The 20,581-nt window shown below is 35.0% G+C and overlaps 1 protein-coding gene across 2 annotated transcripts in view; it reads right to left on the bottom strand.

The window, feature by feature from the left end:
• Positions 1-20,581, bottom strand: part of sano (serrano) — an 821,182-nt gene that overhangs the window by 682,444 nt on the left and 118,157 nt on the right. The window lies entirely within an intron of this gene.

Here is a 20,581-nt window from a genome sequence, read left to right as displayed (position 1 = left end):
CAAACTGACAGACGGACGGGCGGACAGACGGACATGGCTATATCAACTCCGTTCGTCGCCCTGATCAATTCGGTATACTTAATGGTGAGTCTATCATCTATATTTCTCAACGTTACAAACATCGGACCAAAGTTAATATACCATTTTATGTTCATGAAAGAAAAGAGAAACAAATCATCAGCATGAACCCCCCTTTATTTCGTTTGAATGTAAATTTCGTAACCATAAAGCCGCTATGCAAGAAATGCCTAGCAATGACATCCATTTACGTACTTTGCAAAGCCAGCTTTTATTTAACAAATAAAATAAATGAAAAGAAAAGTTTTACTAGATACAATCTGTAAAATAACAACAATACCACCAAAGCCTTTAACAAAAGACAATGTTGCCATGTCGCTTTTATGTGCGAAGTTCGCCAAGTGCTGGTGTTAATAAATCCCATCAACGTTTTATTTAGATTTTCCATTTTAATGCCACCAGCATTGTTTACTTTCACATACGATATATGTAAAATACACACAAGTAGCAGTACATATATCAGATTTTTATTCAAGCCTAACTATAAACATAAATGCAATCCTCATATGCCCTGCAGTCAAACCAACTAGTTTTATAGTATTCTTGTATTGTTTGCCAAAAATCCCAACTAGTATGAGTTCTGTAATTTTTCCATATTAGCAACTGGTATTTTTAACATGGCGATGTCCTACGAAATAACAATTGCCAGTCTCTTCATCAGCATCATACCAATTGACATACCATACTAGTGTATTCAACATCAACATACCAGTTAGCATAATACTAAGTCTATGCATCATTGTAATACCAATTGACATACTTGTCGATATTTGCATCAGCATTCTACCAGTTAATATACTAGTCCCAGTCGGGTTGAAAATTCATTTGAAAATTCATAAATTAGCTCAAATTGATTTTATTCACTATATTTCATATATATATAAAAGTATGTATGTGTATTGTATATACATATATAATTTTAAAATTTATCACTTCAATACATTATACTTTGGAATAAATTTTATTATAAAAAAATTAAAAAAAAAATTTTAGTTAAACGGTTTTATTGAAAACAATATTTACATAAAGTAATAATAATACTAAAAGCTAGAAAATAATTAGGTAGGTCCTAGGTACTAGTCATCACACTCCTCATCAATCTATGGCGTTGAACAGAAAATTAAAAAAAAGGGTTGGGCGCGTGAAATTTCTAAAAATATAAGGCGTAGCATAACCCTGATTAAGGTTCAGTTGGTCTTTCTTATGACTATCAATAGAAATTTAACGTGTCCAACGCTTTTATTTAATTGTTTGATCAACGCCCTAGATTAATGAGGAGTGTGATGACAAGTACCTAGTACCTAACTAATTATTTTCTAGCTTTTAGTATTATTATTACTTTATGTAAGTATTGTTTTAAATAAAACCGTTTAACTTAAAAATTTTTTTTATTTATTTTATTTTCAAGTTGTTATTCTTGAGCTGAGATGCCACTGTCGATGTTTGAGCAGTTATTGCAGCCAATATCATGTTCAAGTCTGTGCTCGTAACTGTCTGCGATGTTTCGTTTTTCTCTCCAGTTTTTGTTGTCTCGTCGACATCAAGATGAAAGACATACTCTTCCACGTTAATTCCGTCTGCTTCCATTGCCTCTCGTAGTCGTGCCTGAAATTCGAGTTGAATGCCGGTTGTATTCAATCCACGGTTCTCCAACTCCTTCTTCAGCTGCTGGATCTTCAATTCACTGAACTTTGCCATGTCCTTGTTGCCATATGGAATTTATTCAACAATTCCTCTTCTGACACCAATTGTAACGAATGTACTGCAAATCCTCTTATTTGCAACCTTCTGCTAATTTCATATCACTAAACTGTTGAATAAATAACTCCAATATTGAATAATGGAAAAATTACCTTTATTAAAGTTCTTCACAATAAATAATACTGCTATTGCTCGCCAGATAGCATCTTAATCAAAAGTGAATTATTGTGCCTCTACTGTTGTTGCCTTTTATACTCTCTGATTTCCTCGTTCGCATCTTCTAGGCGCTTCCATTTCTAGAATCTACTAGTTGGCCATCAGCTATCAAATTTCTCAGCTGTAGCTACAATTTCACGATTTCATAGCTTCTCTCATTGCATACTTTCGGAAGTATCTTAGATATATGCATGTGGTTGTGCGTTGCTTCTAAGCTGCGTGTATGTACATATGTGTTGACATGGTTGATTCGTTTATGTAGATACATAATGATTGATTTATGGATGTGCATACAAGGCGCTACTTAGCATCGGCTTAGAGATGGAAGTACCCCTTAGTGTTTCTAATATTCGTAACAATATATATAAAAACTAAAAAGTAAGGGAATAACACATGCCGATTTTGTGATCGATCAGCGGAGACGGCGGACCATATCCTACTGGAATGTGACGCAATCTCAAGACGCAGGGCTAAGTGTATGGGTTCACAATGGTCAGGATAATCTCAAATTAAATCCCTCAAGCCAAGAGAGCTGCTAGGGTCATCAGGGAAGTCTGTTGGGATGAGGTGCTGACCAATGGTCACAGTGCAATACTCAATAAATCATCTATCTACCTAACGGAGAAGGAACGAACCGGTCGTGGTTGACTGTGCCAAAAAAGGCCAAGCTACACTAGCATCGTCCTATGATGATGTTAATGGAACTTAGAACGGTGGCAGTGATATGCACTTTACGGAAGTTACGCTGATGGCTGGACAACCGAAGAATTTCGTTTAATTGAGGGAATCATAACGGCTTTAAACGTTACTGACTAAAGTGATAATATGGGTAGATACTTGCTGGGTTTCCGGTCTTTCTCTGTTACTCTGGAATGGCAAAGGCTTTTAACGACCAGTAGAAAAATGTGCTAAGGTGCTGATGCCCTCATGGCCAAAGTGTTTTGGCATCGGCATAGGTTTTCCGTGTGAGACTATTGATATGGAAGGCTTGGCCTTTTCAATGGCTTCTTTAATTTCTCTTGAGGTAACGGTGAGGGTCCACTCGTCATGCTTGTGTTTATGTGCCCGTTGATTTGGACGATATCTAGCATTGTCAACTGATGTATGCATTGCAAATTGGCTACAGAAAGCACTCCAACATTTCCTCGAGTCCGACAGACGATATTCTAGTCGAATAAATTATTCAAATACTAACTAGTATGAATAACAACCACAAAGTTATAGTCAATGAACTAGAATGTTTGCGGACTACTTTGGCTTTTGACTGCAGGGTGTGTGTTAACATACATACATGCATACATATAAATATCGAAGTGCATAGATATTTGTATTGTTTTCCATTGTTTCAATGTAGGAATTTTCAAAAATTAATAGCAATTTTATCAAATATCCACAGGCAAGCTGAAGCAAATTAAATATTACGTAACTGACTAACTATGCCATACTGGAAACAGAGCAGGTACATAGGAAGAAGATAAAACTCTCTTTTAATTTTCAGCGATTATGGTTTCAACATGGAAGCAGGGATATATCTTACGTTATTTTTTTTTTTTTTTTTGAAAAACGTCTTATCTCCCAATTTGTTTCAAATATTTCATATTTTACGTTCTGGTGGAAATTTAACTGATTTTTTGAAGTTATGCTGTTTTAGGGCATATTTGACATGTAATCAAGAAAGGGACCTATTGTGCGAAAATACCGTTGTTCACTTTTTGTGTGATTCTTATAAGAAGTTTAACGCCCTTTCCAATGGGACCAACCACAGTTTTCTATCTTTCTTAGTTTTTTCACAAATCGCATTTAAAGCCAAATCGGACCACAAATACGATTTTTTGAAATATTTCGTCCCATGCGCCACCTATCGGAGATTTTTTCTTATTATTGCATTGTCATCGGGTTCTGAACTATATTCCAAGTTTCAAGCTTGTAGCTTATCGGGAAGTTACTTAAATTTTAAATACAAAATTCGTTTACAACGGCCGGCCCCTACACAGAGTCAAGCTAAAAAAAAACTGTAAACGCGTTTTTCTCGAAAAATTGTTTCATGATTCCAGGTCGCATATAGAGAATTTTTCAAAAGTTTGCTGGGATATGGCGTTTTCGAAACGGCAGTAGAGTAAAGTGAATAATCCACTTATCTGTCGATATGGTTGCATTAGTTTCTTGATATTAAACAGTTTTTATTTTTACAATAAAGGGAAATCTTCATATCACACATTCACTGTCTCTCCAATCCTACCCATTTTGGGTCTCCTACTTGACCTAAATCTTCATTATCACCTTGTTCTTCTTTCGGATAATCAGTCTTTGCTTGTTGGATTCATTAAACATTTTAATTGCACTTTTCGTTTAATAAACTTACATATTTATTATACACGAAAATATAAATGGTTGCTATCCGAACATAACGCTGGGTTATCATTATCGCAATATATAGAACTGATAACCGATCAATCCGCTATGAGCCTTTTTGGTGCATGTTTTTTTGAAGTATTCAACTATTTAGTAGTGATAGACAATTTTTTCAAACTCAAATTGTCAGTGTATTATATCTCCTCTGGCTGCTCAACAAAGCTATCAAACATACCTGGAAAAGAGAATACACAATAGAATTAATCATGGAGAAAATATTCTTTCAGATAAAGGACTAAATGTTTTTGTAACGCCTACACAAGTGACAAGTACTTACAAGTAAGGTAATTACAACTAATAACAAGTAAGAACGGGACTGTCTTCGGCGGTGCCGAAGACTTCATACCTTTCATGAATGGGGCTGAACAATAATCTTATCCCGTTCGTAATCTCCGAATAGTCGGATGTATAAGATAAGAAATATATAGTGAACAGATCTGCATACCTTAACGATTTTTAAGATAATTATAAAATAAAAAACAGGTAGGTACTTTGTGTGAGGATGCAAAGTTTCTGGTTTTTTGTGGTCTGCGTGTAAAAACTATGACTGCGAATCACGTATTTCAACAATATATGACGGAAACGTAACTATTTGATGAAATTTGATGAATTTTGAAGCTTCTAGCCGTAAAAAGGGGGCAAAAATTGAGTTTATATGGGGTATATAATATATATACCATCGATCTCAATGATTTTTTCAGACAACAATATATGCTATACACGTAAGCATTTGGTGAAAGTTGAAGCTTCTAGCTGTTAAAATGGGGAAGAAATTGCGCAAAGTTTCTTATCTGAATAATCGGTTGTATGGGATATATACTATATATACCACCGGTATACACGTAAGCATTTAGTGAAATTTGAACATATCTAAACGATTTTTAAGATAAATATAAAATAAACAAGTAAGAACGGGACTGTCTTCGGCTGTGCCGAAGACTTCATACCTTTCATGAATGGGGCTGAACAATAATCTTATCCCGTTCGTAATCTCCGAATAATCGGATGTATAAGATAAGAAATATATAGTGAACAGATCTACATACCTTAACGATTTTTCAGATAAATATAAAATAAAAAACAGGTAGGTACTTTGTGTGAGGATGCAAAGTTTCAGGTTTTTTGTGGTCTTCGTGTAAAAACTATGACTACGAATCACGTATTTCAAAAATATATGACGAAAACGTAACTATTTGATGAAATTTGATGAATTTTGAAGATTCTAGCCGTAAAAAAGGGGTCAAAATGACAGTTTATATGAAGTATATAATATATATACAACCGATCTCTATGATTTTTTCAGACAACAATATATGCTATATACGTAAGCATTTTGTGAAATTTGAAGCTTCTAACTGTTAAAACGGGGCAGAAATTGCGCAAAGTTTCTTATCTGAACAATCGGTTGTATGAGATATATACTATGTGTACCACCGATCTCAATGATTTTTTCAGAAATCAATATATGCTATACGCGTAAGCAGTTGGTGAAATTTGAAGCTTCTAGCTGTTAAAATGGGGCCGAAATCGTAAAAAAAATATATATATACTATATATATATACTATATATACCATCATATATATATTATATATATCACCGATCTCTATGATTTTTTGACACAACAATACATACTATATACGTAAGCAATCGGTGAAATTTGAAGCTTATAACTGTTAAAATGGGGAAGAAATTGCGCAAAGTTTCTTATCTGAACAATCGGTTGTATGGGATATATACTATATATACCACCGGTATCTATGATTTTCTCAGACAACAATATATGCTATACACGTAAGCATTTGGTGAAATTTGAACATATCTAAACGATTTTTAAGATAAATATAAAATAAAAAATAGGTAGGTAATCTGTGTGAGGATGCAAAGCTTCACGTTTTTTGTGGTCTGCATGTAAAAACTATGGCTACGAATCACGTATTTCAAAAATATATGACGTAAACGTAACTATTTGATGAAATTTGATGAATCTTGAAGCTTCTAGCCGTAAAAAAGGGGTCAATATGACAGTTTATACGAAGTATATAATATATATACCACCGATCTCTATGATTTTTTCAGACAACAATATATGCTATATACCTAAGCATTCGTTGAAATTTGAAGCCCCTAGCTCTTAAAATAGGGCAGTAATTACGAAAAGTTTCTTATCTGAACAATCGGATGTGGGGGATATATACTATATATACGACCGATCTCATCAATTTTTTCAGGCAACAATATGTGCAACATACGAAAGTATATGGTAAAGTTTGAAGCTTCAATCTGATAAATTGAGTAAGATATGACAAAAATCCTCTTTTCCTGAAAAATCGGTTGTGTGGAGGATATATGCTATAGTGGTCCGATCCGGTCGGTTCCGACAAATGTCTAATCGGACACCCAAATACACCCGCTCACCAAATTTTATCAAGATATCTCAAAAATTGAGGGACTAGTTTGCATACAAACAGACAGACGGACAGACGGACATGGCTAAATCAACTCAGCTCTTCAACCTGATTATTTCGGTATACTTAATGGTGGGTCTATCTATTTTCCTTTAAGGACTTACAATTTTCGGTTTCGTGACGAAATTAATATACCATTTTATTTTCATGAAAGGTATAAAAGGTATTTAGGAAATATTTGAGACGAACATTTCAACCATGAGAAAGCTATCAACGGTTTTTTAAGTGCATTTGGGTTTTGCGAAGGTTAGTTCTCAGATGCATTTAAATTGAGATTGAACAAAAAATTTGATTGCTATAAATTGCGTCAAAATAGAGAGCCAAGGGACATCAAGTCTACCTCCACCTGTCATACTCAATTCAGTGGAGATCTTCTATTTCCTAATCTGCCAAATCCAGATACCCATAAGAATACTTTATGAGCCGTTTCTGTCTAATTTACATGGCCTAGGCATGTCTAATTTATAAGGCGGCCACCGTGGTGTGGTGGTAGCGTGCTCCGCCTACCACACCGTATGGCCTGGGTTCGCACCCCGGGCAAAGCAACATCAAAATTTTAAAAATAAAATTTTAAATTAGAAGACAATTTTTCTAAGCGGGTTCGCCCCTCGGCAGTGTTTGGCAAGCGCTCCGAGTGTATTTCTGCCATTAAAAGCTCTCAGTGAAAACTCATCTGCCTTGCAGATGCCGTTCGGAGTCGGCATAAAACATGTAGGTCCCGTCCGGTCAATTTGTAGGGAAAATGAGGAGAAGGTCGGCCTTAGATCTCTTCGGAGGTAATCGCGCCTTACATTTATTTTTTATTTTTTTAGGCAATGGAGAGTTATAGATGTCATGATTAAATTCTCAACTGTAGGCACGTGAAGGGTAATACATCTTCCGGAGAACTTTTACTTTGATTACAAATTTTTTTTCCGCAAAAAGACTGTACCGCCCCACAGATTATTCCTGTGTATGTAGGTAATATATATCGCAACATCTAAGCAGATTACACCAGCGTGGCACGTTCCCATTGAAAGTGCACAAAATCGTGTTTTGTTTGTTTGTAATTTTCGAGAATAATGTCCGATAAAATCTTATAAAATGTTGTAAATATGCTGTCTTACTTATACCTTTAACGAAAAAGGAAAACGATTTTTGGAAATCAGCGTGGCACTTCCTATTTTTCAATCAAGCATTTTTCAACATTGCGGGAGACCAATTGACGTATCAAGTCAAGATTCGGTACACTTATTTCTCCCACATTGATTAAGGACCACGCCAATTTTATAAAATTTTTTTTTGTTAATAAACGATCGTGTCCTTTACGCATTATCTTTGCGAAAAATATCTTTATATTCAGGGCTGTCATGGAATCAAAGTCGGTTTTGCGTTTTGTCGGAATTACAAACCAATATTGATTTCAATTGGTGTCATAAAACCGTACTGGTTTTGCTCTTTTCGAATGTAAATAAAAGCGATGTTCGAATCAGCTGTTTTACAGTGTTATCCATGCACCGGCAATTTTGATGTTAATTTTTTTGGCAAAATTTTATAAATTAATTGTTTTGTGCATCTAAACATCAAAATGGCATCAGCAGTTGTAGCATTTATGTTATTGAAATAACAAAGTTGCGAGAAGGTCAAAATGAAATTTTGGGAGATCGCAGCAATCCATTTGAGTTGCCAGAGACAGCGTAATTAAAAATATGGCTTAATATGGGTTTCTAAATATTTATAGTGTATGTGCAATTTCATTGCATACTATCGCATAAACAAAGAGGCTTTCCGAATGGTATTGGACACCATTGAAGGACGCTTAACTCGCTCGAAAGTTCTGCCAGTGCTGCAACCAGCACCTACGTTACGATTTTTAGCTGAAAGATCCTATCAAAGATCAGTTGGCAAGGATTCTAGCATGAGTGTGGGTAGAAGCACGGTGTCAACGATTTTAGATGATGTGCTTCGTGAAGCCCTTCGCAATATCTGGATGTTTTTCTATAAGTTATATCAAAATACTGGTTTGCATTGAATTTTTATGCTTTCCCCTATTAGGAATGAAAATATATGTAAATTTACATTTATTTTTATAAAATAAACCTTTATTTACTTACATTTTTAGAAAATATTCAACTGCAAGAGAAAAACAACTATGAAAAAATTAAATTCAACAGCATTTAACTGACTGGTTTGTTTCCGATAGCAAAATCGATATTACATTAATTAATTAAATTAAACACAAGGGCGACATCTGCCTATCACAACTCATTTGTACTCTCCTAATGATCAAGTCTCCCACTGATCCAGAGCATTTCCGTAAGGACTGAGCAGGATATCGAGCTAGAAAACTCACTGGATGATGGCTAATATGTGTGAAGTGAGAAAGTTGGATCAAAAAGAGAAATAATGCTGTTAAGAATTAACCTGATGCAAATGAGTGGTTACAGTTTTAACAAACATTGAAGAAGACCAAGAAAGGTTGTCTAAGTTTTTTTTTTCATACAAATATGTCCAGTCTAATTTACCTACGTGAACACACATGCATATAAACAAGTGTGTAATTATTAATATGTAGTAGGAATTTTCATTTTACACCAAAGCGTTAAATCGGAATGAAAGCAATAGCTGCAATAATGGCATTGAATTACACCGCACCATAAAAGTACGTAGCTTTAGTGTAAAGTTATAAATCAACAACAATAACCTTTGAGTTCGGAGTAAAAACAACAAAACTACAGCAACAGTGTTGGGAAAGTGATATGATATACTTTTTATATAGTTATGTAGTTTGCAACTTGTGTGGCATCTTTGTTTCTTAACGACCTTGATGAATTTGAATTGCATTTTATGAATTCAGTTTCATGTATGCACTCATAAGAGATGTTTGGGTTTATTAAGGTTTAGTAAAAATAATAATAAGTATGTCTAGATATGGAGAGCAACTTTCTAGTTACTGCTTGAATACTAAAAAAGATGAAATTCATTACGAACAAAACTTCTGTCATGAGAGAAAATAACTTTTTTAAAGATCACCGAGTACTCATATTTCGAGAAGGTTGATAGGGTCAATAGGGACGAACCCTAATAATGGCTTAGGGAACAATATCTATCTGACTCATACATTGAAAGTAAGTTTTACCATTCAGATTCTTTAACTTTTGGAATTGTTAACATATTTTGACGAATCATAGCAACACTAAGGGATACTATCATCTTAAAGCCGATACTAAGCAGTCACTTGTATCTGCATCAGTGAGCTGTAATTATTCACCTTTTAAGGTTATTAGTGGACTAACCAAAAAGTGAGTATTAGTGCATATGCAAAGAAAGAATATCAAGCACTTATAAAACACATTTAGTCATGCTTCGTAAAATGAATAACCGCTCATAAGCCACGAAGCAGTTCAGTACTCAATTGACTTATTGAACAAGAAAGTCAACTGTGTTATATGAAAACACCAATTGGAATAAGTAAGACTAACAGTGCAATAAAAAGGATATAGTCATATCAGTCTAGCAACACAACGATGTACACGAAACTAAACTGAATACAGCGCCAAAGTAAAACCAATGATAAACAAAGTATACAGTGTATTACACACGAAATGAAAGTGCTACTGAGTTAAGGCGACTATGACATTACTCAACAATGTCATATATATGAGACATATGTGTTACGGGTCATTCGTATGTATTTTCTATTTTATGTGCTAATCACTCATAGTATTTGTCTGTACTTGACATTTAGACACAATTTTTTGGCTCATTGACTAAGTGCACTAATTTTATTAGAACTCCAAGCAGATCTCTGATCTACATAAACAAATCAATCATTATGTCTACACATATGTACATACAGCAGCGGAGAGATACTCACAACAGTATGCAATCATCAGCAAAGCAGTTCTCACACATACACACGCATATATCTGAGATGCTCACAAAAGTATGCAATCATCGGTCGAAGTATCACTCACATATACACGCGCATATGAGAAGCTATAAACGTGCATCTGTAGTTATAGCTGGTAAACAAGTAGTAAATTCTAGAAGAAGAAACGCCTAGAAGTATGCGAACGAGTATAAAAGCAGCACAAGCTGCGCCATGCGCAATCAGTTTGATTTGAGCACGCTATTGGTTGCGAAGTATACTTAAGTGTTATTGCAAAGTATTCTAATAAAGACCATATTGCATTATTGAATATTGGAGTTATTTATTCAACAGTTTAGCGATACGAACTTTAGCAGAAGGTTGCAAATAAGAGGAATTTCCCCAAATTCGTTACAATATGTTTTTTGTAGAAAATATATATTAATGCATTATAATGGCAAATTTGTATTTTAAGTGCGTATTTATTATAAAAAGGGCACAAGTCTATAGGCTTAAACGCATAAAATGGCTAAAATAACTGGTGTAATTATTTTGAGAAACTGCTTCAAAAACTATTTAAATCTAACCTAAAACATATAATTTATAATAATTAAAACATAAGAAAAATAAAAAAGTTACTGCGTGTTTTGTATCTGCGGAATAATTTCAAAATGTAGACATGTGCCTTTTTAATAATAAACGATTTCATAGTAGCTCACAAATTTAAAGCAGGCCTGCACAACGAAATCAACAAAATGTTTTTGAAACGTTCACCACTTTTGCCTAAGGCCTTTACATATTGTTTCATAAGAACGAATTTGATATGCAGAGAAGGTGCATAATAATATACGGCAGCAATCAGTAAAATCTTTTTAAATTGCTTACACACATTCTCCTTGATGAACTCATAATAAATAACGCACTGGATTACAACAGTATATACACCTGTTATGGTAATATGTCAACTGGGAGTGCTTTTTTTATGATAACCGCAATAAAAAAAATTGAGCTGCAAGAAGAAATTTGAGGGCAGATTTGAGATCAGCGACCATAAATTAATGAGAAACAAAAGAAAATACCATGCATCAGACAAAAAGTACCATTTTGTCCTCCAGTGTAATATAAAAACTACTAACTACCTTTTCTCGCCCGCTTTACCCACCCCCTCTTTTTTCCCTTCACTCTTTTTTTACTTTATTCATAAATGTCTCTCTCTTCCTATACCCATCGATATACTTCTCTCCCTAAGTCCCCTACCTCACCCCTCTCTTTCCTATTATTTTTCCTATACACTTTTTTAGGATAGGTCGGTCCACTTCCTTGTCCGGTTCCTTTTTCCTAAGCAAAAAGTATACCGGATATTTACCTAATCGCAAAGCTTAACGTTGTGCAGAACCACACCATAAATAAGATTTATAAAAAAAGATCTCGGTCCACTTTCGGAAAATAAAAGATTCTCTAATTTTAACTTAGTCTAGGAGGTACCAAATTTTAAGAAAATGGTGCTGTAAATAATATTTTTTATATTAGGCCAACCCCCGGTTCATTTCCGTGGAGAGAAACGTTTCTCAAATATTAGCCTAACCCAACCTAACCTAAGAGGTACCTTTGTACCAAATTTTCAGCAAATCGCACCATAAATCAGATTTTTTAGAACAGATTTTCCGTGGTCAACTTCCCAGAAAGAAAACTTTCTCAAATATTAATGTAATAGCGGTGTCTGTACAAATTTCAAGGAAATCGCTTCATAAGTAAGATATTTTGGAATAGATCATCTATTACTCCACTTTTCGGAAACAAAAGTTTCTGAAGGTTCTTCTCAGCATAACTTAAGGGGTAGATACAGATACCTCTGTACCAAATTTGAAGCAAATCGTACCATAACTAAGATTTCCCTGGTTTGTACCTGAATCCCAATTTCAAAATTTCACTCATTTATGCATCACAGAAACATAATTTGGCCTTTTTATTGCAAAATTGTGATGTATTTAAGTATTTTACAATAAAAACAATATGAATTTCGAATTTTTTCAAACTTTAGCAGAATGCACTGTCAAAAAGTGCTGATTACGTTATCCAATTCATTTTCCCATTCATTCCTTCATCGCTAAGGCCAGGGTTTTCAGTGCGAGTTTAAACTCCAGTTAAAGCAGATTAAAATTTCTTCGATAACACAAAATTTTGCTGCTCATCTCAGATTCAACGACCGAAGTGGCAGGGTTAAACTCTAGTCAACTTTAATGAGAGTTTAAACTCGCACTGAAAAACCGGACCTAAATAAATTAAAAATGGAGAATTTAGGAGATTTTCTTTTACTGGAATCGCAAAAAGTGCCAAAATGCATTTAGCATCTTAAGGCGAGAGAGATTAAGCTTTAACGATGTTCTGAATCCGGCTGTTGATTCGTACTCAGCACTCCGAATATACATATGTATGTATGTCGCTAGTTCAGTCTAGTTGATTGCTTATGACCCAATAAGTTCATATGTTATGTATGTACATATATAAATAAAATTTTTAAATGGAAACTTCCATGACAGCAAACAAAAACGTTTTGCCAGCGAATAAAAATTGTTTTTTAAGCCCAGTAAACCCAATCATACCGTAGAGAATGTAGTGTTTCACATATTTATGTACCCTTCGGATATTCCTATGTATGTATGTATGTCAGTATGTGCTAGAGATATACGCCGCCGATAAACGCCGCCGCCGCCGCCGATTTGCTTTGTTTTTCACACGCCGCCGCCGAATGTCAAAAATATCGGCGGCGGCGGCGTTCGGCGCGTTACTATACTTTCTATTTTTTTAAGACTGTCAAGGACATTTATTATTCATCTCGAAAATTGGTTCGATATTGTCGAAAGAGGTATCAAGGGATGCGCATCACTGCCAGTTATAAAAATTCAATTCCGAAATTTAACACTTTCTAACCGTTCAAAAGTTATTTGAGAAAACAGGCGCTTTCAACGCCAGCTTAAAACGGATTTCGCATCACCGAATTCACCAAGTTATTAAAACAAAACACTTCAAGAAAAGTTATATAATAAACTAGCAGACCCGACAGACGTTGTTCTGCCCTAAATTTGGCCTAGCTGCATACATTTTAATAAGCTTTTTCCGTCTAACTCTACCCTACCCCTCTACACTTTTTCCTAATCTTTTTATTCACACCACCCTCCGTCTTTTTCGCTTCATCTCCATCTTCGTATCATTCTATCTCTTTCTCAGTCTCCTCTCTTTTCTGTTCGCTCAAGTTTTCTCCTTCTTCTTCATCTCTTATTGCCAGTCCCAGAGGGTGGTATATATTTTGTTCCAGTCCCATTCCGAGTCTCAGTCCCAGCCCCACTCCGAATCTGAGTCTCAGTCGTAGTCCTAGTCCTAATCCCAGTCCCAGTCCATCTCTGGTATACTTCAGGGAAAAAAGCATCGTAAATACTAATATAGGCAAATTTATATACGATATTTCAGGCAAATCGAATAGGACGTATAGAAATAGGTATGTGGGTATTATTAATTCTTGTCTTTATTTCGTCTTCGCATGCATAGTTATCAGTTTTGCCAGGTTGATGCGACTAAACCGAATATCACAATGAACTCTAGAGCACTCAGCAACAGCTTTCATTTGATATCCATAATACACACATTCTAGGTGTATCCGGGTTCACGTTTTGGCCTACATCTCGAGACCCTAGTCATCCAGCGGCATAAAACTTACTCTGTACTAAAGCACACATCAACAGCTTCAATTTGATACCCATAATGTAAAAACACATCCTAGTGTTACCTTGATCCATGTTTTGGCCTATATCTCGAGACCCTAGTCACCAATAGGTATGAAAACTACTCTGTACTAAAGCAATCATCAACAGCTTCAATTTAATACCCACAATGTAAAAACATTGTCTAGGCGTTCACGGGCCCACATTTGGCCTATATCTCCAGACCCTAGTCACCCAGGGGTATGAAAATTATCCTCTACTAAATCACTCATCAACAGCTTTCATTTGATATACATATTGTATAAACACATTCTAGGGGTACCCGGGTCCACGTTTTGATCTCAAGACCCTAGGCACGTAGCGAAAAAAAGGTAGACGTTGGCCGATTCTCAGACCTACCCAATATGCTCACAAAATTTCATGAGAATCGGTCCAGCCGTTTCGGAAGAGTTAAGCCTCTAAAACAGTGACAGAAGAATTTTATATATTAGATTTAAATGCTCACTTTGCAAAATTTTTTCAAAAAATTAATAAAAACCAATGAATTTAAATAAAATGTCTCAAGTCGAACATGTTTTCAAATTGTCGTCAAGTTGTTAAAAAAGCAAATAAAAAAAAAATAAATAAATGTAAGGCGCGATAACCTCCGAAGAAATCTAAGGCCGAGCTTCTCTTCCAATTTGCGTCGTGCTCCTCTTGATTTTCCCTACAAATTGGCCGGATGGGACCAACATGTTTTATGCCGCCTCCGAACGGTATCTGCAAGGCAGATGAGTTTTCACTGAGAGCTTTTCATAGCAGAAATACCCCGGAGTGCTTGCCAAACACTACCGAGGGGCGACCCCGCTTAGAAAAATTTTCTTCTAATTGAAAAACCTTATTTCTAAAATTCTTTGATGTTGCTTTGCCCGGTGTGGTAGGCGGAGCACGCTACCATCACACCAGGGTGGCCACGGTGGTGTTAAAAAAACAAGTTAACCGAAAAAGGTGCCGAATTTGATATCCCCATTGGCTGAAAAAATAAGTGAGATCAGTGATTCAAAATTCTTTAGTAGGCTCCAGTGTTTTAAATTCTCCTTTGAAATGGTTCTCAGCTCATACTTACGTTGCATATATCTTCAACACGTATGAGAAGGGTTTGAAAAATCACTTTATTTGCTTAACTATAAAATAGCGTCTGAAATCTTAATTTTGATTTTCACATTTCATCATTCAACACCCAAGTCTCCTTAAGTTGCCGGCCCTATCCCCAACTAGTCCCTTGGAGTGAATCACAATGGATATAGCCTATCAACCATGTTTAAATATGACCAACACGTGACGGCTCCTGTTAGATATGTGAATACGTAGGCACATCCGTCGGCTTTGTCCGTCGCAAGAACACTCAAAGTGATGAAGCAAAAGCAGTCTCAAGACAGTCGAACAAATGACCGGGGTGGCTTTCCCTAATCCGATATCGAACAAAAACGAGTATCAAATAATCGTTTTTGCGTTCCGTAACACAAAATCTCGTCGCGTCGTATTGAACATTCGATACAATCTGTTCGATAGCACCTTAGGTGTCTAATTGCTTTCCGTAAGCTAGATTTTTTAATGCTTTTGCGATAATTTGAGGAATAATTTTAAGCTAAGGAGTCAGCAAACAAACGCTTTTCCCTATTAAAATGATTTTGATGATTCCAATATACTTTCGAAACACTTTTTGATACACGAGACAAATGTACTCAAATTGAAATACGTAAACCAAAACTGTGTCGTCGAGCGTTCGATATCGAATTAAAGTATCGAGCTAACGAGTGTCGACTATCGAATTATGGAAAGCCACCCCGGTTGTTCTACTACCCTAATGCAGGGGATAGTCGAACTAGTCTCAAAATTGAAGGCGGTTATCCATAATGAGCATTTATATCATAAGGCCGGAAACGAAGACTAGATATTGACGTCAATGTATCGAGCACAAACGTCGGCCAATTTTGTTCTACAACTTTTATCCACGGTTTCTGAAGTCCAGCCATTCAATTCAGAGGATTACGCTAATCGCTTTGTCGGCGCGCCGGGCACGCCGCCGCCGATTAAGTGACCGGCGTAAACCTCTAGTATGTGCATATATAAAGACTCCTATAAGCATTCAATTTACGTACATATTTGTAGTGCTACATTCCTAGTTTTATGCTGATTGCTCATTTGCTATGTATTGTATTATCATAATCCCTTTTCTAGTTGCATAAAAAAGAGGGTTTGGTAATTTCAACATAAAGAAATTGACAGCATTTAAGTGGATTTTGAAATAAAATATACTTTATAATGACATTTTAAACAAGCTCAGGCATTTCAGTATATGTAAGGTATTTGCAGATAAAACAAACTTCCAGTTACCGTAAAAGTGTTCTTCGTTAGTTAGTTATGTATTTCGGTAGAGTAGAAAGAACGTGTGCTCTTTTATATTATCAAATGGATCGAATCGTTTTCAAAAGCGATTAGCATTAAAACATTAGGTTATTGTTAATGGATTTAATATCTGCGAATTTACATACACTAGAGTTCGCTCAGTGGTTGCAATTCTACCACTAGAAACGGCACTATATTTTTGGCTTATTTCACTTCCATTCCTTTAATCTTCTTTTGTTTTATTACGTTTTCCGCTTTTCTCCTTTCCTTTTCTTCCCTCTGCTTTTTTCTTTCCAGCTTATAATTTCCTTTGATTTTCCTTGCTCCTTTCCCTTCCTTTCCTTTCCGCTCATTTCACTTCACTTCTTTTCTTTTCTCCTTTCTCCTTTCCCATCGTTTCATTTTCTATCCTCTCCTTAGTTGATTTTATTATCATCATTTTTTTTTTTAATTTTATTTCATTTTATTTTATTTTTTGCTTTCCTAATTGTTTTTAATTTTATTTTTATACCTTTCATGAAAATGAAATGGTATATTAATTTCGTCACGAAACCGAAAATTGTAAGTCCTTAAAGGAAAATAGATAGACCCACCATTAAGTATACCGAAATAATCAGGTTGAAGAGCTGAGTTGTTTTAGCCATGTCCGTCTGTCCGTCTGTCCGTCTGTCCGTCTGTCCGTCTGTCTGTTTGTATGCAAACTAGTCCCTCAATTTTTGAGATATCTTGATAAAAGTTGGTGAGCAGGTGTATTTGGGTGTCCGATTAGATATTTGTCGGAACCGACCGGATCGGACCACTATAGCATATATCCTCCATACAACCGATTTTTCAGAAAAAGAGGATTTTTGTAATATCTTACCCAATTTAACAGATTGAAGCTTCAAACTTCACCATATACTTTCGTATATTGAACATATTGTTGCCTGAAAAAATGTATGAGATCGGTCGTATATATAGTATATATCCCCCACAACCGATTGTTCAGATAAGGAACTTTTCGTAATTACTGCCCTATTTTAAGAGCTAGAGGCTTCAAATTTCAGCGAATGCTAACGTATATAGCATATATTGTTGTCTGAAAAAATCATAAAGATCGGTGGTATATATAGTATATATATGGTGGTATATATAGTATATATATATAGTATATATATATATAGTATATATATTTTCGCAAATTTTAGCCCCATTTTAACAGATAGAAGCTTCAAATTTCACCGAATATTTACTTATATAGCATATATTGTTGTCTGAAAAAATCATAGAGATCGGTTGTATATATAGTATATATCTCATACAACCGATTGTTCAGATAAGAAACTTTTCGCAATTTCTACCCCATTTTAACAGCTATAAGCTTCAAATTTCACCGATTGCTTACGTATATAGCATATATTGTTGTCCGAAAAAATCATAGAGATCGGTTGTATATATAGTATATATCTCATACAACCGATTGTTCAGATAAGAAACTTTTCGCAATTTCTACCCCATTTTAACAGCTAGAAGCTTCAAATTTCACCAACTGCTTACGTGTATAGCATATATTGATGTCTGAAAAAATCATTGAGATCGGTGATATATATAGTATATATCTCATACAACCGATTGTTCAGATAAGAAACTTTGCGCAATTTCTGCCCCGTTTTAACAGTTAGAAGCTTCAAATTTCACAAAATGCTTTCGTATATAGCATATATTGTTGTCTGAAAAAATCATAGAGATCGGTGGTATATATATTATATACTTCATATAAACTGTCATATTGACCCCTTTTTTACGGCTAGAAGCTTCAAGATTCATCAAATTTCATCAAATAGTTACGTTTACGTCATATATTTTTGAAATACGTGATTCGTAGCCATAGTTTTTACATGCAGACCACAAAAAACGTGAAGCTTTGCATCCTCACACAGATTACCTACCTATTTTTTATTTTATATTTATCTTAAAAATCGTTTAGATATGTTCAAATTTCACCAAATGCTTACGTGTATAGCATATATTGTTGTCTGAGAAAATCATAGATACCGGTGGTATATATAGTATATATCCCATACAACCGATTGTTCAGATAAGAAACTTTGCGCAATTTCTTCCCCATTTTAACAGTTATAAGCTTCAAATTTCACCGATTGCTTACGTATATAGTATTTATTGTTGTGTCAAAAAATCATAGAGATCGGTGATATATATAATATATATATGATGGTATATATAGTATATATATATAGTATATATATATTTTTTTTACGATTTCGGCCCCATTTTAACAGCTAGAAGCTTCAAATTTCACCAACTGTTTACGTGTATAGCATATATTGATGTCTGAAAAAATCATTGAGATCGGTGGTACACATAGTATATATCTCATACAACCGATTGTTCAGATAAGAAACTTTGCGCAATTTCTGCCCCGTTTTAACAGTTAGAAGCTTCAAATTTCACAAAATGCTTACGTATATAGCATATATTGTTGTCTGAAAAAATCATAGAGATCGGTCGTATATATATTATATACTTCATATAAACTGTCATTTTGACCCCTTTTTTACGGCTAGAATCTTCAAAATTCATCAAATTTCATCAAATAGTTACGTTTTCGTCATATATTTTTGAAATACGTGATTCGTAGTCATAGTTTTTACACGCAGACCACAAAAAACCTGAAACTTTGCATCCTCACACAAAGTACCTACCCGTTTTTTATTTTATATTTATCTTAAAAATCGTTAAGGTATGTAGATCTGTTCACTATATATTTCTTATCTTATACATCCGATTATTCGGAGATTACGAACGGGATAAGATTATTGTTCAGCCCCATTCATGAAAGGTATGAAGTCTTCGGCACAGCCGCAGACAGTCCCGTTCTTACTTGTTTTCCTTATTGTTTCTAGTTTTATTTTATTTTATTGCTTTTAATTTTATTTAATCTTATTTTAATTTATTTTATATATTATATTTTACTACACTTTATTGATTTATTCTATTTTATTTTCTGGCAATAGTTAATCACCGAAGATTGATAAAGCGATGAAACTTGCTGAGTGGTTTTGAAAAATCGGTGTGGCATCGTTCACTTTTCAAAGAAGAACATTAAAAAATGTTGCCAGTCGTAAATGAAACCCCGTCGATATCACAATTTGGCAAGGGTATCAAGAACCGGTATTAGATCTGAACAAAATCGGTTAGCGCCCACGCTCACTATTTTAGAAAAAATTACTTAACGCTATGAGGTCGGTCGACGACTGAGATAACATTCCTGAAATCCAGAGATCCCACAAACCCCCACTGAATAGTAACACAGAACGTACATAAGTGTAAAGCTCCAATACAGCTTTCCGTACCAGGAGTTTGGTAGCGCGGGAGAGAGATATTACACTTACACTGACCTCGAATGCGTAGTACCAAATGATTCATTTGAAAGCGTCCACTTTGACTTCATTCACATCTCGTTTAACCTTTCCTACAGGACTCGACTGCGAGGACACTAATCTTTCGCAACAAAGTGCACTGGCGTAATTGATTAATCAATAGTAGATAGAGAAAAAAAAATATCAAAAAAACAAAGCAGTTTCTGGAAATATTGTCAATTGCCTTAAAATAACTGGAGTGTAGCTGCTATTTATAACTCTGGTATAGCAGCAAAGTCATTTAAATATCGTGGTCTTGCCGGGTCTCTTTTAGTAAGAAAATCTCAAAAGCATGCAACATCTCTTAATTGCAACGCATCTTGTCACAAAAG

The sequence above is a fragment of the Eurosta solidaginis genome, chromosome 3 (genome assembly GCF_040869045.1).
Source record: "Eurosta solidaginis isolate ZX-2024a chromosome 3, ASM4086904v1, whole genome shotgun sequence".
Taxonomy (NCBI): domain Eukaryota; kingdom Metazoa; phylum Arthropoda; class Insecta; order Diptera; family Tephritidae; genus Eurosta; species Eurosta solidaginis.
Note: the sequence above shows the minus strand (reverse complement) of the source record. Positions and strands in the feature narration are given on the sequence as shown.